The sequence below is a fragment of the Hipposideros armiger genome, unplaced genomic scaffold (genome assembly GCF_001890085.2).
Source record: "Hipposideros armiger isolate ML-2016 unplaced genomic scaffold, ASM189008v1 scaffold_246, whole genome shotgun sequence".
In the NCBI taxonomy this organism is placed as follows: domain Eukaryota; kingdom Metazoa; phylum Chordata; class Mammalia; order Chiroptera; family Hipposideridae; genus Hipposideros; species Hipposideros armiger.
Window position 1 is genome coordinate 1548008 of NW_017731596.1, and position 22329 is coordinate 1570336.

Here is a 22329-nt window from a genome sequence, read left to right on the forward strand (position 1 = left end):
CTAAAATTTAGCGTGCAGATACCCTGGGATTTGTTAAAATGCAGATTCTGATTTAGACGGTCTGGCTGCCTGAGACTTTGCATTTCCCACAAGCCGCCGGTTGATGTGAGGCTGAGGCTAGAGGAGACTAGCCTGAGTTGCAATGAGCTTTTTGCAATCAAGCTTCCTCCTCTGAACTACAACACAGAACACAGAAGATGGTGTCAGTGACTGTTTTCTCATCTGTCCCGTGGATGGCCGTAGCTGGCACCACTCTAGAGCCTAGGAGAGGTTAACTCCTTCCAAGAAAAGGAAGCTGTGGGGGCCATTAAGGTTGATTTCTCTCACAGAACTCTGTTGAGAAAGTGGCCTCTGAGGAGCTTACTGGGCATATGGTTTTACCTATGGTAGAAAACTCAAGGTCACCAGCTGACTTAGTCATAAAAAAAAAAGTCACTGTTTATAAATCACCACACAGTAGTACAAAACAGTCCTATAGTCAGCAGTTCTTTTCCAGTGTTTGGCTTGTATCTGGAAACTTCCTTTATGAGAAGCATAGCTAGAAGCCAAGGTCTTGACCACTCCAGATTGCCAAAGATTCTGTGATGTTAATGTTAAGTGGGAGAGTGCTAAGACAGGCGTTTCTGACGATAAGAGCTGCCTCCAGACACCCTCATCCTCATGGGACACTGATGTTGGGGGGTCCATGGATCACAAACGCTCTTTGTCCAAGGAAGAGGAGGAAAGTAGCACATACACGCACATAGTCATCAGTGAATATTTGTGAGTGAATACACACACACACACACACACACACACACACACATGCGCGCACATGCACACATTATTGATGAATAAAATGATCCTCTTAATTCACAAAGCCTACCCAGAAGTTCATGTTGGTGCGTCCTAGCAAAACTTGCAAAAGGCTACTTTGGTCTAATTTGAGCCATATGCTTTAGCCTAGTTTCAGAGCCTACTTGTACCATGCAGTAGTGGTTGCAAGTATGTTTGCAAATGTCTACATCCCCTGTACTATGTAACTGGTGTCAATGAATAGTGATGTGTGATTGAATTAGATAGATCTCCCTCTGTATCTAGTCCACAGTCCACATAAACATAATGCAGCCCAACAGGACTCAGCCTTTAGCTACCTTGACCCCTAAGACAGAGCACAAGTTCATGTTTAGCAATGACAGTGGAGAGGATAGAAGAGGAAATTCCAAGGGGCGATTAAGTTGGCCACTTGAAACGAGTCAGCCCCTGAATTAAACCTAGTTGGCCAATTCCTTATGTCCTCTCTTGGATTTCTTTTTATCCCTAGTTTTAGCCAAGAGATCCATTTTTAGGGAGCGAAGTTAAGAATGAGACCTTGGTTGAACGATCTGCTCTCTGGTTTGTTCCATGTACCATCTCCTGTTTCCCCTTCATCACTGGTAATAAAACTCATGAAATGACAAAGGCCAAAATGCTGATCTCTGGCTATGGGGAGAGACAAGGAGTTTGACTAAGGGACTTCCTTCTTCCACAGAGCCAAGATCGGAGAACAGAACTGATGGGTGTGAGGGAGAGCTTTAAGGAGCAAAGACACGGCACTTTGCCTGCATTCCCTCCCTGGCTGTGTGGGGACTCTTCAACCCACAGGACAAAGGCTTCTGCCCACCACTCCACTCCATCAGGGTCAATAAAAGCACAGGTGGTGGGCACATTTCATTCCTTGTGGTTTTTGACACTTTCCTGAGTCAAACTATTGCTACAGCCTTTTCCCAATGTCTCACATTCTTTCTGGCTCCTTCTCAGCTCCATTTTAGGCTCCTCCTCTTCTGCCAGTTTTTCGAATGGTATTGATCCCAAAGCTCCACGCTCAAAACTATTTTCTTCTCACTAAACACACGCTCCTGTGTCCACTCCCGTGGCTTAAGAGGCCACCTTTATTGTTCAGGAAACCTAGACTGCACGTCTCCATCCCAGACCTCTGTCGTCATCGCCAGGCCAACAGTCTGAAAGCAGTTCTCTTACACTGTTTTTTGTACACCTGAAACAAACAATCAAACAAAAAAAGCAGTTCTCTGCTCTCTGCATCCCTGGCCTCCTCGTGACCCCTCTCCAATCTGGCTTGCGTTTAGAGCCAATCTCTCTAAATGCAAATGTAGACTTTCAAAACTGAGAACTTGTCTATGTCAGTTCCCTGTATGCTCCCTCAAATTGCTCTTGGTTTCTTCCACAATAAAGTCTTACACTGTTTACGCAATGTCCAAGTCTTCTAGGCTCTAGGCCCTGGATACCGCTTTGGTCAAATCTCTGGATGTGACTACACCTGTCTACCCACCTTTTCTCCCATCACCTGCCCTGCCTGGAGAGCCCGTCCCTGTACCAGATCCCTCAGTTGCTCCCTGGCTCTTCCCATGACTAACTCCTCCTGCTGCAGATCCATTGAAGATCCTGCCTCTCCTTTACTGCTATACAGTATAATATCATTACGCTTACCACGGCATCATGATTTACTCTTACTGTCTCCCCTTCCAGATGGTGAGTTCTTTGAGGGCAGGGTGGGGCCATGTTCATCTGTGTACCCACAGTAACATGGTCCCTGGCATGCAGTAAGTGCTCAAAAAAGCAAAGTTTTTATGACTCACACTCATTACTCTATAAATGAGTCAATGAATGAATACAGCAAAAAAATCGGTTAATAATCCATACATTAAAGAATGAATGAATGAATGTCGAAAACATGGCCCATAACGTGTGAGCGGTTTCAAGACATTTATCATTCTGTGTGAAATTTTCTAAATTGCTTCTTTGCAGTGGTTTCTATTTACACATTGTTCCATCTCTGTGGAAAATGAGTTTCCATAGTGTTGAAATCCTCCAGGCTAAGAAACATTTCCTTTTACCTGTCCTGATGCAGACACTCCAGGAAGCTGGACTAACCCTTGCAGCTCACTTGGTCCATGACTCTTATGCTGTGGCCCCCTATGGTCCTCGAAGAGTACATGGATGTTCAGATATGGCTTTTACCCCCCAGAATGCTTTACTTTTTATGGTATGATTAGTCACACCTGCAGTTACTTGAAGGATTAGGGGTTTCCGCTGCAGAAGTACAATTACTTTGACATGTACATCAGTTCATCATTGCTTTACTCCTCCCCAGCCCACCACCACCAACACACACACACTCATACACAAAATTAGCATAGACATTACTGCAGGGTCATATTTGTTTACATTCACTTGGTGGCTATTTTTGCAGCTTTCTCAACAACAGCTTTAAGAGGCTCGAGGACTTAACTTGAAGCTCACAGCAGGGCCAAGAGCGGGGCTCACAGATCTGCTGGGTGTTTCTCCTAATCTCTCTCAGTTCTTCACATCTGCCATCAACTCATCACATTTGATCCCTAGGATGTGTTTATTAAAATCAAAGGGGCTAAGTTTATTTTGGACAGATGTATTACCACTCAGTCATAAGAAGTGGGACCTGATTTCTAATATGCTATGCTTATTACCACTTAAACTGTGGAATAATGGTTGAGGGAATCTGTAGAACTCACACATTGCTTAGGATCGAACATGATGACATGGGTTTTGGAACTCCGGTGCAAGACCTCCTCCCACCCGCCACTGCCCCGGCCAGGCACTGAACTATGGCGCTATTTCCCTGGAGTTGCTGTGCTTTCCCAGTGACGCCTAATTGCCAACGTATCATTCATTCACTCACTCATTTATTCAGCAAACATTTCATACTATTATGAGAAAGATGTCATCTTTGAAATACATAAAGGTGAATGATGCATGGTCCTGGCCTTCAAAAATATACCATCTAATAGAAGAGATGACATATACATAAATGATTAATACACTAAGCAGAACAGAATACTCATGTCTGAACATTATCTCATAGACACTTCTACACTTTTTCATAAAACTTATAATATTCAATGGGTCAGGTTTTTCTCTTATTCCATAAGACTGTAAGCTGTGTAATGGCAGGGACTTTGTCTTATTCTACCCCTATTGTCTACATATAAGAGTCTTCCCAGCTCACAGGAATGAATGTGATATGTAGAAACATACTAAGGATTTCCAGGGGAAGTATCAATTCTTTCCAACTGGAAGAATCACTGAAGTCTTCAAGCATTTTGTATAAGAAGAAGGAACAGGAGAAGAAGGATTGCTTGCAAGGGAAATTGCCCACACAAAAGTATGAGGTGATGGTAGAGTACTTGCCTGAGCACTTGCATTTTTGGGGGGCCATAGGGTATATCAATGATTCTCACCCATGGTTCATATTAGAAATTCCTGGGGAGATTTTTAAATGCCCGGATGCTTTGGCTCCACCATGGGCCAATTGAATCAGAATCTCATAGGGGTAATGAGAGGGATATATGAGTAGGGACCTGAGTTTTGGTACTTTTTTAAAGCTCCCCATTTGCTTCTAATGTGTATCCACAGCTGAGAATCACTGCAGTACCTCAAGAAAGTTAGTATGAGGCCAGATTGGAAGCTAGACTGGAAATAGGTTTTAAAAGGCCATGAAGATCAAACCAAAAAGTTTGATCTTTCAGTGGGCAAGAAGAAGTTAGGGTTATCTAGCCAGATAAGACTGAGATGGGGAGAGTCGCGGTAGAGAGATTATTTAGGAGGTTTCTGCACTCATCCAAACAATACATGAACTTGGGAGCATCACCACCTTGGTTTCCACCTAGTGGAATTCGCACACCTATTGGAGGTGAACTGGTGATGGGGGTACAGGAGCTGAAAGGACTGTGGGGTTTAGTGCCTGGATGAAGAGGAAGCCTTGTGTGGAAAGCAGAGGGTATTGAAAGCATGATGATGTTGGCTCTGAGCTTGCTGGCTTGAGGTGCCCATCTCTAGGAAGTAAATTTTGGGCTGGCAATGGAGATTTGGGAGTTACTGCACAAGAAGTAAAAGTTGACCACATATAAGTTAATGAGACCTGCAGAGAGAGAGAGAGAGAGAGAGAGAGAGAGAGAGAGAGAGAGAGAGAGAGAGAAGACAGCAGCTGAGGGCAGATTCTTGGAGACTTGCCTGTATTGAAGAGAAGGAGGAGGACTTTCCAGCAAAGGAGCTGGAGCAAGAACAGCTAAGTAAATTCACCAGAGTGGACAACTAGCGAGGCAAAGATTTCAAGAAAGGGGACACGATCTAAAGGTGAAAGGCTTGGGAACGGACAGGGAGGCACTGATGATTCCAGGGGGGTAAGTCTTAGAAAGGAAAGGGACACCTGTTTCCCTAAGAGAGGAGGAAAAGAGAAGGGTATAGTCGTTACACATGTATTTATATAGCACCTACTATATTCCAGACTGTTCTAGATACCGGGGGTACAACAGCACAGTCAAGATGCTTGCTCTTGTGAAGCTTCTGTTCCAGTGTGGGGAAGGGGAAGAAAGATAAGAAAAGTCATGCAAAACAATGGAGCAGTAGAGGATAAAAACTGAGGAACTACGCACGCATTCCAAGGAATGATGGTATGGTCCTTTGGTGTAAGAGGAAACAGGGCTGAAGGATATGAAAAGAAAAAAACCTGGGTTGGCTCCTGAGTGGCTCATAGAAGAGGCGATAAGAGATAAAGAAAAGAGTCCAACAAGCATCAAGGGCCTCCCGGGGCTCGCAACCTGAACTGGTATCTTCGGCTACACCTATTGTGGCTTTGCCAAAGCTGGCAGCCTGGGAGCACTGGCTGAGTATGGAGGAGGTGGGCTGCCCAGAGCTGAGGGTTGGCAAGGCCTCAGTGGTAATAGGTTACCGGGACTTGGGATTACAAATACCACATTAGAAACATAAACATTTGAAAAACCACAGAATGTAAACGCTCAAGGTCATAGCACACTCATCAGCTCATGGAGTCTATACAGTAATTGAGCACATTAGGAAGCCTAGTAACTCTGCTATCTAGTTTTAGAAGGGCTATAATTTAGCATCACTAGGTATCAATTAGTCCTGTTTTCCTCATCTGTAAAATGAGAGGGTTGGACAAGATGACCTCAAAGTCCTCTTCCAGCATGGCCAACGGTGAACATTAGCACACACGTGAAACCCTGAAAGTTAATTTACTTCTTTAACCTTTACATCGAATGCTTAACTATTGGTCTTCAAAAACACAGCTGCAGAGCTAAGGCAGCTCTGTTAGGTCAGCAAGCACAAAGCTGTCAGTTTTATGGACCATCCTGGTTTTCAAATGAATTGCCGTGGGAAAATACACAACCTGCATTTTGGTGGGAGAAATCTCAAGTGTCATGGGTAATTGAATAGGGTAATTGATAGGTCGTTGACAGGACATTGAAACAGGCCAACTGGAAAATGACTAGAGGTGAATAGGTTCTAATAATTGCAAGTTGGGCACATTGCTTCATAAATATTGGGAGAAACGGGAGAGATATTGGTTAAAGAATACAAAAAAAATAAGAAGGAAGGAAGGAAGGAAAAAAGGAAGGAAACTTTTCAAATACTAGAATGATAACAGCTAGAGATATTAAATAAAGTTATGAGAATGTGACTTATCTCTCAGAGATAAGATTGAGTTTGAGCAATATAAGTAGAATCTCTTTTATCACTCTCAAAAATTATGAATAAGAATTAACCAGGCCTTGGGTAGATCCTGAAAACCTAAGGACAAAAGTGACCGACTGAACAACCAGTAAAGATAACTAGCTCACTGTTAAATTTTAAGAGCGTTATTACTTTTCATATGCAATGTGACTTATGAATAATACTATACATAATCTTGAAAGAAATAAACATATGTCTCTGTGCTTTTTCAGACAGCTGTGCTTGTTATAAATCTTGTCACTGAAATCAAGGTCTTTAAGGCTCAAAACTCAGCACTAACTCTGCAAGTTATTTATTTGTAAATTTAATGTGAATTAACAGCTACTTGTTATTTTTTAGAAGCATGTTTGAGGCATTTCTATTAGTTTTATACTCAAAGCCTTTTTTATGCAAATAAATTGAGGTTTCGGTCTTCACCATATAGAGTACAAGTATTCATCACATATTTTCCTAACAAAGCTAACACTATATTTTAGTTGCAATCTCACAGAGCAGTGCTTAATCATTTTTAAGCACTAAAAGTTTCAAAAGTAGGCATTTCCTTCAAATCAGTAAGATACATACTAGTTGAAATTTAAAAGAATGGAGAGTAGGAAAAAAGTTCTGCCTGAGGTCAAGATGAAGCACTTTGGTTGGACCTTCCAGAAATCTCTCAGGGTTTTGGTGTTTCATTTTCCTCTTCCTTCTGTAGCACTCCAGTTGACTAGTGGGGAGCGCTCTGGGGGTCTTACCTTGAGTCCAGAGGCTGCAACCCAGCTCAGCTGGAGTTTACGGAGATCTGGGGAAACGCTGAAGGGGCTTGGCTTGGTAGGGAGGAAGCCTGGGCTGCTAGGAGGGCATGTGTGCAACCCAGACCAGTAGGTGCGACCCAAACCTGCAGGCTACGTGCTCTCATGGTAGCTGAGAGAGTGGGCGGGAACATGTCCTCCTCCACAGGAGGCAGGAGCTGGGCATTCCAGCAGCCCTCACTCACCTCCAAGGACAGAGCCCTTGGGCCACGAGACTCCAGCACGGGACTTTGGTTTTCATGGGGGAAAGACAGCCCCTTGCATCTAAAGGTATTGATATCTGACATAGCTCTAGATTTCTTTAAAGCTATTGGACAACAAGAACTGCCCAGCAGAACTACCATGAGGGCATCATGGCATTTTGTCATTCCTCAGAGGTGCAAGGGGACACTGGGAATTCCTTCTCTCTCTTGACTTCTCTCCAAAGGGCCCGGGAATTCTGGAAAATGATCTGATCAAGGCTCACTTTTCAGTAGTTCTTAGGGCTTCAGTAGTTTTCATGGGCCTCACATGTTCTGTCATGGGCCGGATGGTGGCGCTAGGTCACAGGTTTTCTGGTTTGTTTTTAAAACATCAGGCTACTAAGCAGCCCCTGGTGGTGGGTGATCATGATAAACAATTGGTTAGTGTAGCTTTTGTAGTATTATCATGCTGAGTGAAATAAGTCAGATGGAAAAGGTCAAGAACCATGTGATTTCACTCATATGTGGGATATAAAACTGAAAGCAACAAAGGAACAAACAAACTCAGACACAGACGACAGTATGGTGGTTACCAGAGGGGAAGGGGGAGGATGAGGAGAATATAAAGGGGGTCAAATACATGGTGACAGGAGACTAGACTGTGGGTGGTGAACACACAGCACAATATACACATGATGTATCATAGCACTGCACACTTGAAACTTACGCAATGTAATTAACCAATGTCACCCCAATAAATTTAATTAAACACACCCTTAGATCCCAAACCCTAACCTTAAAACCTAAACTTAAACCTATCCCTAACAGTAGGGATAAACGTAACCCTAACCCAAACCACTAACCCTTAAATTCTAACCCCTAACCATAACCATAACGATAACCCTCTAAAAGTAACACTAACAGTAAACCTAACCTTAATCTTAACCCTCATGAAAATCAAAACACTCCAAATTTAATCCTAATTCTAACCCTAACCCTAACCCTAACCCAACCCTAACCCTAACCCTAACCCAACCCTAACCCAACCCTAACCCTAACCCTAACCCAACCCTAACCCTAACCCTAACCCTAACTGGAGTCCCAATCCTAAGCACTAACATGAGCCCTAACCATAATCATAGCACTAAATTAGACCCCTTACTCTAACTCTTAACCGCTAACGCTTAACACTAACCCTAGAAAATAAATAAAAATAAACAAACAATTGGGAACATACTGGAAAGTTCCTGTGACATTGGTTGGATCTCCTTTACCTTCATTTTCGAGGACCTCACATGCATTCCTACAGGAGTTTCTTCCCTGAGCAATCTGTTCCCATAATGCCCTGTGGACAGGATGTGGATCATCCTCAGGGGATAAACTGTTTTCTTCGGTTTTTCTCCTTTTGATAAAGGGAGGTAGTGAAGCTCACCTTGCATAAGACTGGGGTTGCAAACAGTGAGTTGAATGCACCCGATTCCAGGTGCGAAGCAGGACTCAGCCAAGGGTGGCAGGTGCTTGCCCAGCCAAGTGTGACGTGCCCTCAGTGGTCCAGGGGCTTGTAATCTGATTGGAGAAAGAGCACACGTGCTCACACCGGGACACGATATGTGGTAAGTTCTTAGTGGCACAGACACATGCTAGGTTTGGTTCAGCCTAGAGAAACAGAATTCAGGAAGTAAGGAAGTGGTCAGTCTCCGTGGAGAAGGGAAAGTTGCACTTAAGGGGCCTTACAGGGTCTTGAGGGTGGATAATGAGACTCTGAAAGGCAAAGGAAAGAAACGATGGCTTTCGGGAAAGCAACCACACAGGCAAGGTGCCTTGGTAAGAGACTGGAGGGAACGAGTGTGGGTAATTGAGGCCAACTGATGGAGAACCTTGGCGATCAGCCAGTTTTCTAACAGATTATCTCCAGGACGCCCTGGTAGGTGCTTACACTTGCTTGTGAGGGTCTTTAGATCCAGTGAAGGCTGCTACTAACTAAACATCCCCAAGTCCCAGGACACCTGGTTCTCTCACGGTGCCAAGCTTACTCTCTGTCCCTCTTCTCTGATTACAGAGAGCACTGTGGTTTCTTTCCATACCAGCCCATGCAGTATGTACTCAATTTATAGTTTACGGGGATTTCTCACACACCCATATATGTTTTCCACTGAAGTCTGTACTTTTTCCTAGACCCACCCGAATTCCAGAGCATGGTTCACTTGCATGCCAAGTTCACAGTCTTTCTCTGTGTCACTCTCCTCTCCTTATAAATCCTAGGAGAAAGTTACCATTTTAATGCTTCTATGTATTTTTAACAGAAAAGAACGAAGGACCTCAAAAAAAATAATTACGAGGGTAATTTTTTATTCAATTTATGTTGAGAACAACATTCATTTCTAGAGGCAAACCCAGTATAAACTAGTTCTGCTAAATCTGAAGTCTTGTTCATCAAAGTTTGAGTGGCTACAGGGGAACAATCCCTTTTATAAGTTAAAAAAAAATTAAAAATTTAGAATAGTGACCTAGATTCTGGAATTCTGAGTTTCTTTATAAGGTAAGTTTTTTGTTGTTGTTTTGTTTTATTTTGTTCTTTTTGTTTTTAAACTGTATAAAAAGAGAATTAGTTTCTTAGAAAAGAAAGTAGGCTCATTTTTGGTCATTTTGAGAATTCTTGTTCCCTATTGATTCACAAAAGACAGAAGTGGCCTCCCCCACTCTTTCACAAATATCATCTCATTTAACTTTCCTGTTATCCCTGGGAGTAGGAATTTCTCCAAGTTTACAGATGACCTGCAGAGTGACTCTAATCCAGGGCTTTCACTTCTAAGTCTAACTTTTTTTTTTTTTCCACCAGCTGCCTTAAGGAAAAGCCTGTGTGCACCTTGGTTTGAGAGAGATAGAGAGGAATCAGTGAGGAAGGGTGGAGAGAGAAGGAACCAACCCCTGCTGATTTTTTTCTCACAGCCTCCACAATGTGCTAAGACCCCCAAGCTCCAAACAGCAGTGTGGCACCCAAGGTGTCTCTCCTGGAATTCACATCCAGGAATGTCGGATTTCACAATTACCTGCCAGGGCCTTCTTCTCACTTCCCTCCCATCTTTTGTTTGTTTGTTTGTTTGTTTGTCCTGTAAAGCTTCAAGAACTCTTATCAGACATTTATATTCTCTTACCCAGAAGTTTCCAAAATATGAATGAGTTGAGTTTTGCTAAGAAAGTTAAGACTGCCATTCTTTTACCCCACCTCCATATTTTGCAAAACTACTATACCACTTCGGTTTTGCTGAACTCTTACTTAATCACAGTGCAGTACTGAAAAACCAGAAGACGGTCTCAGCAAAACAAACTTTAAACTGTAGGTTCAAAGCCAGCAGCAATTAATTGTTCCGAGGGAACTGGCATGGCTCACTCATTTTCTCTCCATCATATGATTGACTATCTCTGTCAGATCCTGTTTGTGTTCAAAAGGTCACTGATCTTCTGAAAGAACAAACTTGAAAAGTCTTGCTTTACTCACTGCAGTAATTAGCAAAGTTGGACACTGCATTATCTTTCCTTTTTATTGGAAACATGTTCAAGAATGGGCTTGTAGTTTATCCAGAGCTACTCAAAACACCGAAGTGCATAACTTGTAAAATCCAGGTATGCACCCAGTTCCAAAGGGGTCTGAGTTGCTAGAATCTTCCTTCAGGAACACATGTAACCATCCCATTCTCAGCATATACTTTCAATTATGACAGCTGTTACTTTATTGAATACATTGATTGTCTTTAAGAAGGGAGGTGTGGGGTGACTGATTGGCTTAGTTGGTTAGAGTGTGGTGCTGATAACACCAAGGTTGTCAGCTCGATCCCTGCATGGGCCACTGTGAGCTTCACTCTCCCTAAAATAGTCAACTATGCCATTGTAGCATGAAAGCAATGTGTAACCAATGACTCTGGCTGTTCCCCAATAAAATTTAAAAAAAAAGAAGAGGGGGGGGAATGGGTTAGCTACACTTAGAATAGGAAGTAGAGGAAAAGGAACATTCACCTCTAACGGCTTAGGAGTAGCCTTGCTCCAGGCCTCCAAGGACAGTAATTTGCCAGCCAAACAATAATCTCAGTTCCTCTGACTTTCCACCAGGAGTGTAAATGGGGAGGGGGCTACCAAGCCCTCCTCCGCCATCTTTTTTTGTTGGCAACTTCGGACTCCCTGCTGCTCCTTTCCTTCACTCCCAAACATGCTTCTCTTCTTCTCTGATACATGAGTCAAGGGTGGTACTCGTGACCACGTTGACTTCAGAAAATTCCCACTGTTGGTTGCTACAGGGTCAGAAGACTCTTTCATCTTCGATCTGCTTCTTTGACAGTTCATTTTCTTTCTGTTTGGTGGACTTTTCCTCTTCTGCCCCTCCTCACCCCCACCCCCACCCCGTGATTGTCCCCGAGGTCTCACACTCGTCCCCTTTTCCTTCCCTTCACACTCTCTCTTGGCTTCCTCCACCTTACCCCCCATGACCATTCCTGATCCCATTGCTTCACCTGCTCTTCACCAAAGACACCTCTTCTGAGATCCAATCTGTGTTTCCAGCATCCCTTGGGACACTTCTCCTGGAGAACTGCTCAGGACAAACGTGTCCCAAATGGAACTCATGTGATTCTCCCTAAGTCCAGTCACTCCTCTGGAGTTTTGGCTCTAAATGATAGCATCCTCATTCTCCCACCTGTCTATTATCAACGCCTTCACCCCTGCCTAGTCTAGTGCCAGCCCAGAGGCTGCTCCTCCCGGATGCATCTTGCTCGGTGTCTGTTTCCCTTTGTATTGCCATGACTCTGTTCCAGGTCCTCATCCCTTTTACCCATCCCCTCAAAATACCCTCCCATGAGTCCCTCGGCCATTACTGCCAGACCGATATCCTAAAGTGCAGCTCAGAACCCAAAACACACAGAACCTTCAGTGACTCCTCATTGTTTACCAAGCTGAACCCCAACCAGCCTACCCTTTAGTCCCGCCTCCTGCAGAATAGCACTTAAGGGTGTGGCCTCTAGAGACCAATGACATCGCTTCAAAGACCAGCTTTGCCCCTTCTGAAACGTGCGACCCGAAACAAGTGACTGAGCCTCTGCACCCTGCTTTCTTCATCTCTCAAACAAGGCTACTGATAAAGCCTACTGGGTAGACGATGGTGGTGAGGATTAAGATGCACCTAGGATGATGTGGCCTTTACTGAGCACTCAGCAGTGCCAGCCATCAGCATCATCATGGTCATTGTCACTCTCCGCTCCCTCACTACAGTGGACTCAACCCCTTTGCACACTGCGGGCCCCCCTGCACGTGCCCTCTGGGGCACCTCTGATGGCTTCTCCTCTCCATGCTGACATTTGAAGGCCCATTTATTCTTCAGGGTGCTCTCAAATACCCCAGTGCCTTTCCCGACTGTCCCAAATGAACCTGGTCTTTCCTCCTTTGACTGCCTCCAGTCCTTCCTTTGTTAAGGCCTCACGTAACTACAGAGGGTGCGGATGAAATGTACACACATTTTAAGAAAGGAAAAACCATTGAAATTGTAATACTCAATATATACTAATAACAAAAGATAAATACAAGTCACCTTTGACTTCTGCAATTACAAGAGGTGCTCAAAGAGGTTACCACCAGCGTCCAGACACTTCTGATGACGGCGAACTACTGCTTGAGCCACGTTGACCAAAGTGCCCACTTTTATACATTTTCTTTGGCACCCCCGGTATATATATTTTTCTATTTCTCCACTTCCATTCCCATCCACTCTCCCTCCCAGCAGCAGGCTGGAGCTTCCTTGAGACCAAGCACTGTCTTTTCCACTTGTATCTTCGGGAGATTATTGAGGGTTAGAACCAATAGCCCAACTCCAATGGGAGTTGATTTAGAAACTCATTAATCACACATTTCTACCAACTGTGGGGCTGGTAAGTCACAGACTGTTTCTTCAGACACCGAAAACTCAACACAGTGCTGTACCAAAAGCATAGTTTGGAGTGCATTCCCAGGATATTGGACTAGACAAGTTAATATCCATAATTATAGAATTTATGTTGAAATGTACATACCCTCGCGCAGCCCTTTAAACATCATGTTTGGGCATCAATAGGCCGCTCCCCGTCGGAGTGAAAAGCATTCGATTGTAATCACAGACAAGTGGCTCTTGTACGTTTTAGTCCGATAATATTTCATCTTTAAAAGGGGCAAATGTTAGAAAAGTCTCTTCAACTTAAAATTTCAAACGCATCGAGAGCCAAATCCCCTTACTGCCGCAGGCATGCTAACACTGACCCGAGCTAAACACAGCGCCGGAGGGGGGTTGAAAGATGTGAATTCCCTTGTCCCTTGGATTGGCCACACCATGGATCAAATCACCCCATTCCACCCCAGGATCGCAGCAAATGCTTCCTCTCCTTTTTTCCCCTTGTTTTCTTCCCAGGATCAAGCTTTCAGTCCACGCTCCCACGCCGAACCCCGCCAGCTCCGCGTTTATTTTTCTGTTTTATTTCCATTTTCTTCTTTCCAAACTACTCTGCGTGTTTCCTGTTTTCCCTCTGTGGGGTTTATACAACCACTATATTGTAGGTACATTGTGCCCTGTTTCTTCTCACTCATAAAGCGGCGTCTCCCTCCGTGGTCACTCCACATAAGCAATTCTAGCAGCCAATCTATCACTGTGTAATGTTCACCAAGGGAGAAAACACACCAGTTAGGGGTTTCCAGATATCTGTGTTTTCAAAATACTTCAGATGAAAAGTTCCACGTTGTGCGTTTGCAGGATAGGTTGAATGTAGGTCAAGATATAGCAAGAATTTGTGCCTTCATGTTAATGCATGTTGATTCAATAAGCATTGCCTGAAGAATTATTTGGGCCAAGTTCTGGGGACACAGAGGAAGAATCAGGTAGAATATTGTCATTGAGCTTGCATTCAGTACAGGACAAGTAGACAGGCCATTGTGAAGTGGGGGCCAGGTGGGAGGAATCAGCCGTGTCTGGGATGGGGAGGGGTGTCTACAGAGCGTTCCTAGCCCAGACGTGGGGGGTCTCTGATGGTTCTTTGGTGCTGGTGCTAGAACTGAGGCTAAGCTAAGAGAGAAAGTTTACGACCTCCCATATGGATAATTAAATGATACACATAATCATGAAAAGAAAAGAAAAAGATTCCCAGAGGCAGAATGGACATTGTCTTTCAAAAGAATTATAAAATATGGTGCATGAGAAACTAGATTCAGCGAGGGCCTAATTGATTCCCAAGTGCAAATACGAAGCGTATTTAAAACCCTACATTTAATTCTGAAGTCACAGACATGATTCTGCCGCTGTGGGTCTGTGTACATTTTGTTTGTGGTTTTAAAAAATAGATACAAATCATGTAAGTAAATGATTTTATCGAATTACCTCTCTGAGGCTTATTCTTATTTTTTCTTTTCTATCTACTTTTAATTCATGTAGTGTTTGTGGATGTGTCTTTGTAAATTCTCCTAAATTGTTTTCAAAATGAGATGAATACAAAGCAACAAAGAGACAAGAAGTACATAGATCTGAAGCTACCTGTCAATGGCCACTTTACAATCCCAAAGGCTGGCCAGTCACCTGTAAAGGTAGCTCAGGATACAAAGGTACAACTCCCAGCCAAGTGGAACATCATAACATGTTCTCTCTTGGAGCACATGGCCTTGCCACCCCACATCAGTCACGGTCTGCAACAGTGTCCCCAATGGCGTTGCATGAAACGTGAGTCAGAGGAGTGAACAGTAGCCGTAAGGAGAGGGGAAGAGGTAGGAGACAGTGCTATGGTCCCACACGGCGGGACAACTTGGAATCCAAAGTGAACGGGCATCTTTGCTGCTTCTCAGCACATTTAATATGGTAATGGCCACTGTGACGTTCCAAGAGGGAACTACAGACTATGACGCCTTTCCCGAACCTAACTAAGTACAGATCTCATGTCCTGCAGAGTGAGAATGACACAGAATGCTCTTCAGGACTCCATGCTCCCTGACAGAACCTCCCACAACAGATGATGCTTTACCGTCAAACTCATTGTTTCCGGACGCTCCTCCTGTCTTCTGGCATAGAGAATGGCTCCTGCCCACCCCCACCCCCCTGCCCCCCAACCCTGAAACAGGAATTATAGGGCCAGCATCTAAGGGGGCTCCCCCATTTCCCTGGAAATTTATTCATGAGGGCACTGAAGTGGAGACTTCACCTCCCCTTACTCTCCAAGGTGCTTTGAGAAGCCAGTCATCTCCTGCCCATAGGGACCAGCTGGGTGGTGGTGCCACAAGTTAGAACGCTGAGTGTTTTTCGATCAGATGAATCACTGCATTCCTGTTGCTAAGAATCAAGTCATGTGACATTATACCCAACTCCTTTGTTAAAGAGTAAGGTAAGGTCAATGTCACTAGGACGGCACTTTACCTTTTAACACTATTTAGAGGGCAGTTCTTGAGGACACTTGATCTTCAGTATGGACCATGGAAATTATTGATTTGAAATGAATTAAACAAGACAAGATGTTGAAAGTAAAGCACTGTTATATTGTGACATTGACATTGAAATAGTCTCCCTACACCTACACAGTCGGTTTTATCATTGATGTTCTGTGAAACACACACCCATGCTGCCCTTGTCACTCACATGTAAGTGCCTGAATGTGATGCAGCTCACAATATGTTGACATGTACATTCTTTCAATGGACTTTTGAAAATATAAAGAAGGCAGAGCACCTTCTCATGCCTTAGTATTTAGAGAATTCTAGACAAAGGGATTAGGTGCTCCAGGGCTCATGTATTTTCATTACCTCCTAGCCCATATGTGGGGATGGGTTCATTAGGTAGAGTACGCAAGATGCCAAATTTCATGATGCTTCAAAGCAAAGCATCAACTTCACACATGTTCGTAAGATGTAGGAATAGACACGAAGGGTAACTCAGGAAGTAAGAAAGCCCGATTCGGGGAGCTGACCTTGTATTCTTTGGCAAACAGAACTAGGATGGAGCGAGATAGCAATCTGCCAATATTTGAAGACGTAAACATCACTGAGTGAGAGCATTATCTGGCCTGCTGGGCATGAATTTCACTAGCATTCTTACCAAGAAATGCCACTGTTAACTGCTGTTGGAATTGGAGACAGTTTTAATAGAATCCAAGGGAAGATGAGACTGTTTCTTGCCAGACATGTAACTGTCTCACTGAGGGCAAAGCCTCAAGTTAAAAGAGAAGCATATTCTTGCTGCATTTCATATCATTCTAAGTTCTAGGCTCATGACCAGCAAGCATGGTGTCCTTTGGGTTTTAACTTGTGGTTTTCTGAATGGAAAAAGTACTCGGTTAATTTTGGTGCCCACGTCCCCAGCGGTAGGAAAAACAGAGATAGCATCTTACCCTTGGGTCTCGTTACGGCCTAAAATGCAGCCACGTACAGCAAGGATCTACATCTCATGTCAACATGCCAATGACAGGAGGAACATTCTAGCTACCACCCAAGTCGGTTTTCCGTATATCACTGCTCACTAGATATGCAGAAGCCTGATGATCTGGGATTTTCAGTTATCATTTCTTGAATTACTTGAAGGGCAGCAAGCAGCTAAAGTTCATGTAAACTAGTTCAACCATTCCTTCAAGAAATAAGTATTGGGCCTTTATTATACATCACATGAGGGGCCTTATCCTGAAGTTTATGAAACGTGAGTTCCAGGGCTCCTCGCTTGCACCAGCCTTCTCCAAAGCTTTGCACCTAATATGATGGTCATCATTTTTCATTTCTTTTCCTTGAAGGGGGCCCCCAAATTGTGCGATATTCAACCTCCATTAAGTCTTGATCAGCCTCTGGTGCCGGCACTGGAGAACACACATGAGAATTACAGCCTGACACCAGGGCGATTTTAACTGAAACAGGATGTGGACTGAAACCCAAACCCAGGCAGCTAGGACCTCAAAACACCCCGAGAATCAGACACCTGGCTGCAGTATTCCTGCTCTGAGACACCCCCTTTGATGCCGATGACCCCACTTGACTCTGAGGAGCAGTGTGATCTGTAATCCCAGGGACATGGTCAGGCCCACGATGTCATTTCCCTGAACTGAGAACCCTGGATGGGGGTATGATGCCCAGCCCCCCACAGAAGGAGCTGCCTGCTTTGTTTAGTGTGGATCACACAGGCTACGCTGCTCTGAGTTTGAGCTACAGGGGCTGGGGAGGAACAAAAGGAGACGGCGCTGCTGCTGCTGCTGCTGCTGCTAATTCTTTCCAACGTTTCCTAGACCATCCGTCCAGAGGTAGCTCTTCCACTTAATCGCTACCTGCATATGTTTCTGCACAGAAAACGAACTCCTTGTTCTTGCGTATCTTCTCATGCCGTGCGCGCGATCAGGCAACCCTGATTCATCTTGGTATCGTGACGAAAATAGCTGGAATTTTGTGCTATAGAATTTTAGGTCCAGGAGCGCAGACTGCCTTCTGAAATTAGGCGTCATGCAAACTTCTAGTCAAATTGGGTGGCGGCAACTACGGGTTTCTTGATCTCTTCACCAATGAAGGCACCCTGCTCATTGAAGGGAATGTAGGCACACGGACGCCTCGGGAGCTCGGACAGTTCTTTATGAAATGAGCAGGGACGTTTTTAATAAACAGCCCTGGGACTGTGTTCAGAGTTTCTGCGTGTACTCCCGCTGCATAACGCTGAGTGGAGACGACCACACCACTGTCTGATTAACCCAGAGAGCATCTGGCACAGGGAGCACCGTTTGTCGATTCCAACTTTCTTGCCTTGTCTTTTAACAGCAATATCTCTTTGCTCATTTTTTTTTCCTTTCATCTCAACCAAGTAACACTTAGTAAATAAAACTTCTTTCCCAGGACCTTACTTTTTAGACTATATGTTATTTTCTCTCCCTCTGTGACCTCTTCTGTCCTTTTCAAGGTGGGGAGGCACGCTTCCCTTAGTTCTGTCCCTGGGGGAGGGTTTGGCACTGCTGGGCTGCTCACTTCTGGCCACACAACTCCTTTAACCTGTCTATAAAACTGGCACCAGCAGGCTACCTGAGCAGCATCAAAGATCCAGGTGTGTTGGGTCAGACCTGTCCCCTTCTATGGCACGGCTTCCTTGAGAAAAGGGAACCACGCCCTTGGGTTGCTTTGCTTCTCTGTTACCCCTGTTCAGAGCCCCACCACACACCCCATCCCTCCAATCGCATCGAAATCCCCACTCCCAAGGAGATGAGATGAAGAGGCAGGCAGGAGAGAGAAGGATGGATAGCTGGCTAATATGCCTCTTGCATTTACCCACTAATAAGCAACAAACTTCTTCGCAAGCATAGAAGCTAACATTAACTCTTGCCATAGCTTCCTGACTATTTTTGGAGTGGAGTTATTTTTGCTTTCAAAGAGGCATTATAAAACAACACATTTGGAGACACTGATTTTCTCCAGCGGGAAGTGTTTGAATTGTTGTGGAAGGAAAGACAGTAGCTGAATTACTTATAAATTAAAGACTGAAGGAAATGATTAGGGAGGGTGATATGCCTTCAACAACCCTTCCCCGGGACTTGTTGGCAGCTCTGTGGTGCTTACGGCTCATTCTGTGGACTGTTATGTTGGTTCTAGAATTCGGATGGGTCCATGAGGCAAGCACAGTGTACAAACAGCTCCAGACTCTGAGGCAATGTGTGAGAGGGAGTCAGGAGCTGCCCCCTGTCTCTAGCAGATGAGAAAAGGGGAGGGGGGGCAGGAAAGGATATTTCAAGTACCTGACATTTCTTATTAAGTCCCCAAATGGTTGCCTCTATTCGGTGCCTAAAGCCACACATTGGTGGTTTTCCTTGCAGCAAGCATGTTGCTGTCATTCAGGTATATAATTACACGCACACCCTAAACAAGAAAGTGCAGCCTTTCTCAGATCCCCTCCACGTAAGAGTGTGCTCAGCCCTGTGCAAAGCAGCCAACAGATCTGCTTTTGTTGGCTGTCCAGGACTGCTGGCATGGGGAGGCGGGGGTCTTGCTCTCTCTCTTTCCCCCCAAATAGGGCTGTCTGCACTGGTTCTAAGTGTGAAGAGAGGAAATTGGGGAAATAGCACTTTCTATAAAATGACCACAACTGTTGGTGGAAGGAAGGAGTGGTAAGAGGCGAGGGGGAGGGCTTTTCAAAAATGTGTTTTCCTTAAGCAACCAGAATCACAAAATTCAACTAAGACTATTTCTATAAAAACCTCAAACTACTTATGTGTTGATTTAACTCGCTGAAGAAACGTCAGCTCCGTTATTTGATGAGTATGGCTGAGATATGACTACTGGCGATCTGGCTAAACTTTTCTACTTTCCAACCTTTTGTGAAGATTTGCCATATGACCCGTGGGTCACCGCTCCCTGCATGGCCGTTTGTTATATTCATAGCGAGGGAAGGAGGAACACCGGGAAGAGCACACCAGGGGAGCTGCGTGTGAGGTGAGTGCTGCATTGTTCAGCTGGAAGTCTCCTGATATTTATTTTTCATAAAATGATGGCATTTAAACCTGCCTTATAGTCGGATTTGACTCTTTCCTTTTGCTGCTTAGGACAAATTTACAAGGAGAGATTTATCGCCTAAGGCTATTGTTGATCATTACACATTTGTTTAAACATTTATGGGTCCAGACAAAATAGAATAGGATCTGGGGTAACAATGATTGTGTGTGTGTGTGTGTGTGTGTGTGTGTGTGTGTGATTTTCAGGTTTCAAAGAAAGAACTTTAAGAATCATTTGTAATCTTCCAAGCCCTTCCTTTAGGTCAAGGAAAAATATTAAGATATTTTCTGATAAGAAGAACCAAATCTAAAGGTTTGAATTGAGTGTGACAAGCTTTGGTCTCTAATTTTCTCAAGTTAAATATTGCATTTGTGGCAAGTTATTGAGAGTGGGACTTAAAGAAATTGTGACGTCAAGCAACATTCATTGAAACAGCAAATTCTTATTTCCTTCAGGCAGCTAAATGCGGAAGTGCAGAGAGAAGATTAAAAAGACAAAAAAAAAAAACTAGCTTCACAGGAGCAATATGGAAATTTCACCCAGTATAGCATTTATTAGCCGAGAATAGCCTAAACACACATGAAATTATATACAGATTATAAAACACATTATCCACAGGTCGTGGACAAGGTCCATAATGTTTTCAAAGTCAGAATTGTTTACATTCCTTATACCTACCACGGAAAACTTACATAACTTTTCCTCAGAAGGATAGGTAACAGATTTTAAAATATTCCAGTGAAGTTTCGCCTTATGGCAACCTAAACTGATTTCTTTTCTGACAAAGGAAAAATAACTGCTGGGGATCGACCCAAAGAACTGTATAATCGCTGAAAACCAATAACAAACTTTCCCTGACAGACAATATGAGAGAACGATACTTGCAAAGAGAAGTTGGAGTAATTCTTCTCCCTTGATTTAGATCACTTACACCCACAGCAAACAAGACAACATCTGGATAGTGTTTCACAGGCAAGAAAAAAAAAAGCAGGTTTTTTTGCCCCATCATTAAGTAAAAACCCGTTTTCCACATGCAAACAGCACTTGTAAAATTCCCCAGATAAGCTTGTGGATGTCTTGAATGACTTAAGTAAGTTTTCAAAGAATCCCAACGTTTTCTTTACCTTTAGAAGTAAAGTGTTTCATAAATATCTCCAACTTGCTGCCTGCTCCAGTGCTGACACAAGCCCATGCCTCTTACCTGCAGACGGACGAAGCCAGGCTCCTGGCTCGATGTGAGGTCCTGACAAGGCAAACAAATGATCAGTCCATGCAGGTTGCCTGAGGAAAGATAGGTGTTCAGGTTCCCTCAAAATGAAAATGCTCTCGCTGTGCACTGTCAGTCAAAAACAAGTTGGTACAAGTTTGAGTAGGATTTACCTGAAGGAACTGAAGAGAGAAAGAACGAGATTGGAAGAGACTGGAGGGAGGGAGGGAGGGCCGAGGAAGGAGGGAGGGAGAGAGAGAGAGAGAGAGAGAGAGAGAGAGAGAGAGAGAGAGAGAGAGAATATGAGAAAGGAGTCCACGAGGTAAGCAGCGTGTCTTAAGGAAATGTACAGACCAGCAAAGGATTCTAATGGACACCAGCCTGAGCTCACCTGTATAAAAAACACTAATGCCCTTTTAAAGAATGCCGCTTAATCTTTGAAGAAACTTCCGCGGCTCTTATCAAAGCCTTTTAAGGTCCTTTTGCCTGAATAAATAAATAAATAAATAAATAACCAGATTATCTTTTCTAACAAACTCTCATTTCCCCCTTGTTCTCTCTTCCTCTCCCCCGTCCCCACTCCAAATGAACATTAACAAAAATCACAGCCTCCAGGAAAAGTCAGGACAAACCCACTCAGATAATACATGCATCAAATACATGTGCACAAAATGTCACAGAGGGAAACGGTGTTTCTACCTCAATTCCGTTCCTATAGGCTCGCTTTTCTTGATCAAAAAGTGTCAAGAAGTTGGATAGGTATGGTAACGTTGGGTCCTTCTGTACTACGGTAATTGGGATTGGGGATCGCTGTTGGAATCTGGCTTTCAGCATTTATGCACAGAGTCTGGTACTTTTGTAAGAAAGGGTCAGACGTCCTTAAGGCAGGAGTCTAAGGGGAGGTCTCTCAGTCTCTGGACACGGAGGCAGCGAGCTTCTTTCTGGAATGAAGTTGTGTGTCCTTCCTATGCCAAGCAGTTTCTTGTAGCCATCATGCCAAGGGCGCCCTGTCCAAGCCCGTGTGGGTCAGCAGCCTTCCCATGGACTGAGTGCACGGGGACCCTGGTCGGTTCTAAAAGAGAGAATGACTTTCCTGCAGTCGCTTTCTCCAGCG

General features: G+C 44.1%; 1 protein-coding gene and 1 long non-coding RNA gene across 2 annotated transcripts in view; one reads left to right on the forward strand and one right to left on the reverse strand.

The window, feature by feature from the left end:
* KCNJ15 (potassium inwardly rectifying channel subfamily J member 15) overlaps positions 1 to 21308 on the reverse strand; it is a 41030-nt gene extending 19722 nt beyond the window's left edge. The window contains exon 1 of the mRNA XM_019655793.1: positions 21210 to 21308. The gene's annotated coding sequence lies outside the window, so the exon portion shown is untranslated. The remainder of the gene's footprint in view (positions 1 to 21209) is intronic.
* LOC109389860 (uncharacterized) overlaps positions 19854 to 22329 on the forward strand; it is a 43208-nt gene continuing 40732 nt past the window's right edge. Inside the window, exon 1 of the long non-coding RNA XR_002125471.1 lies at positions 19854 to 19948. This is a non-coding gene — a long non-coding RNA (uncharacterized LOC109389860). The remainder of the gene's footprint in view (positions 19949 to 22329) is intronic.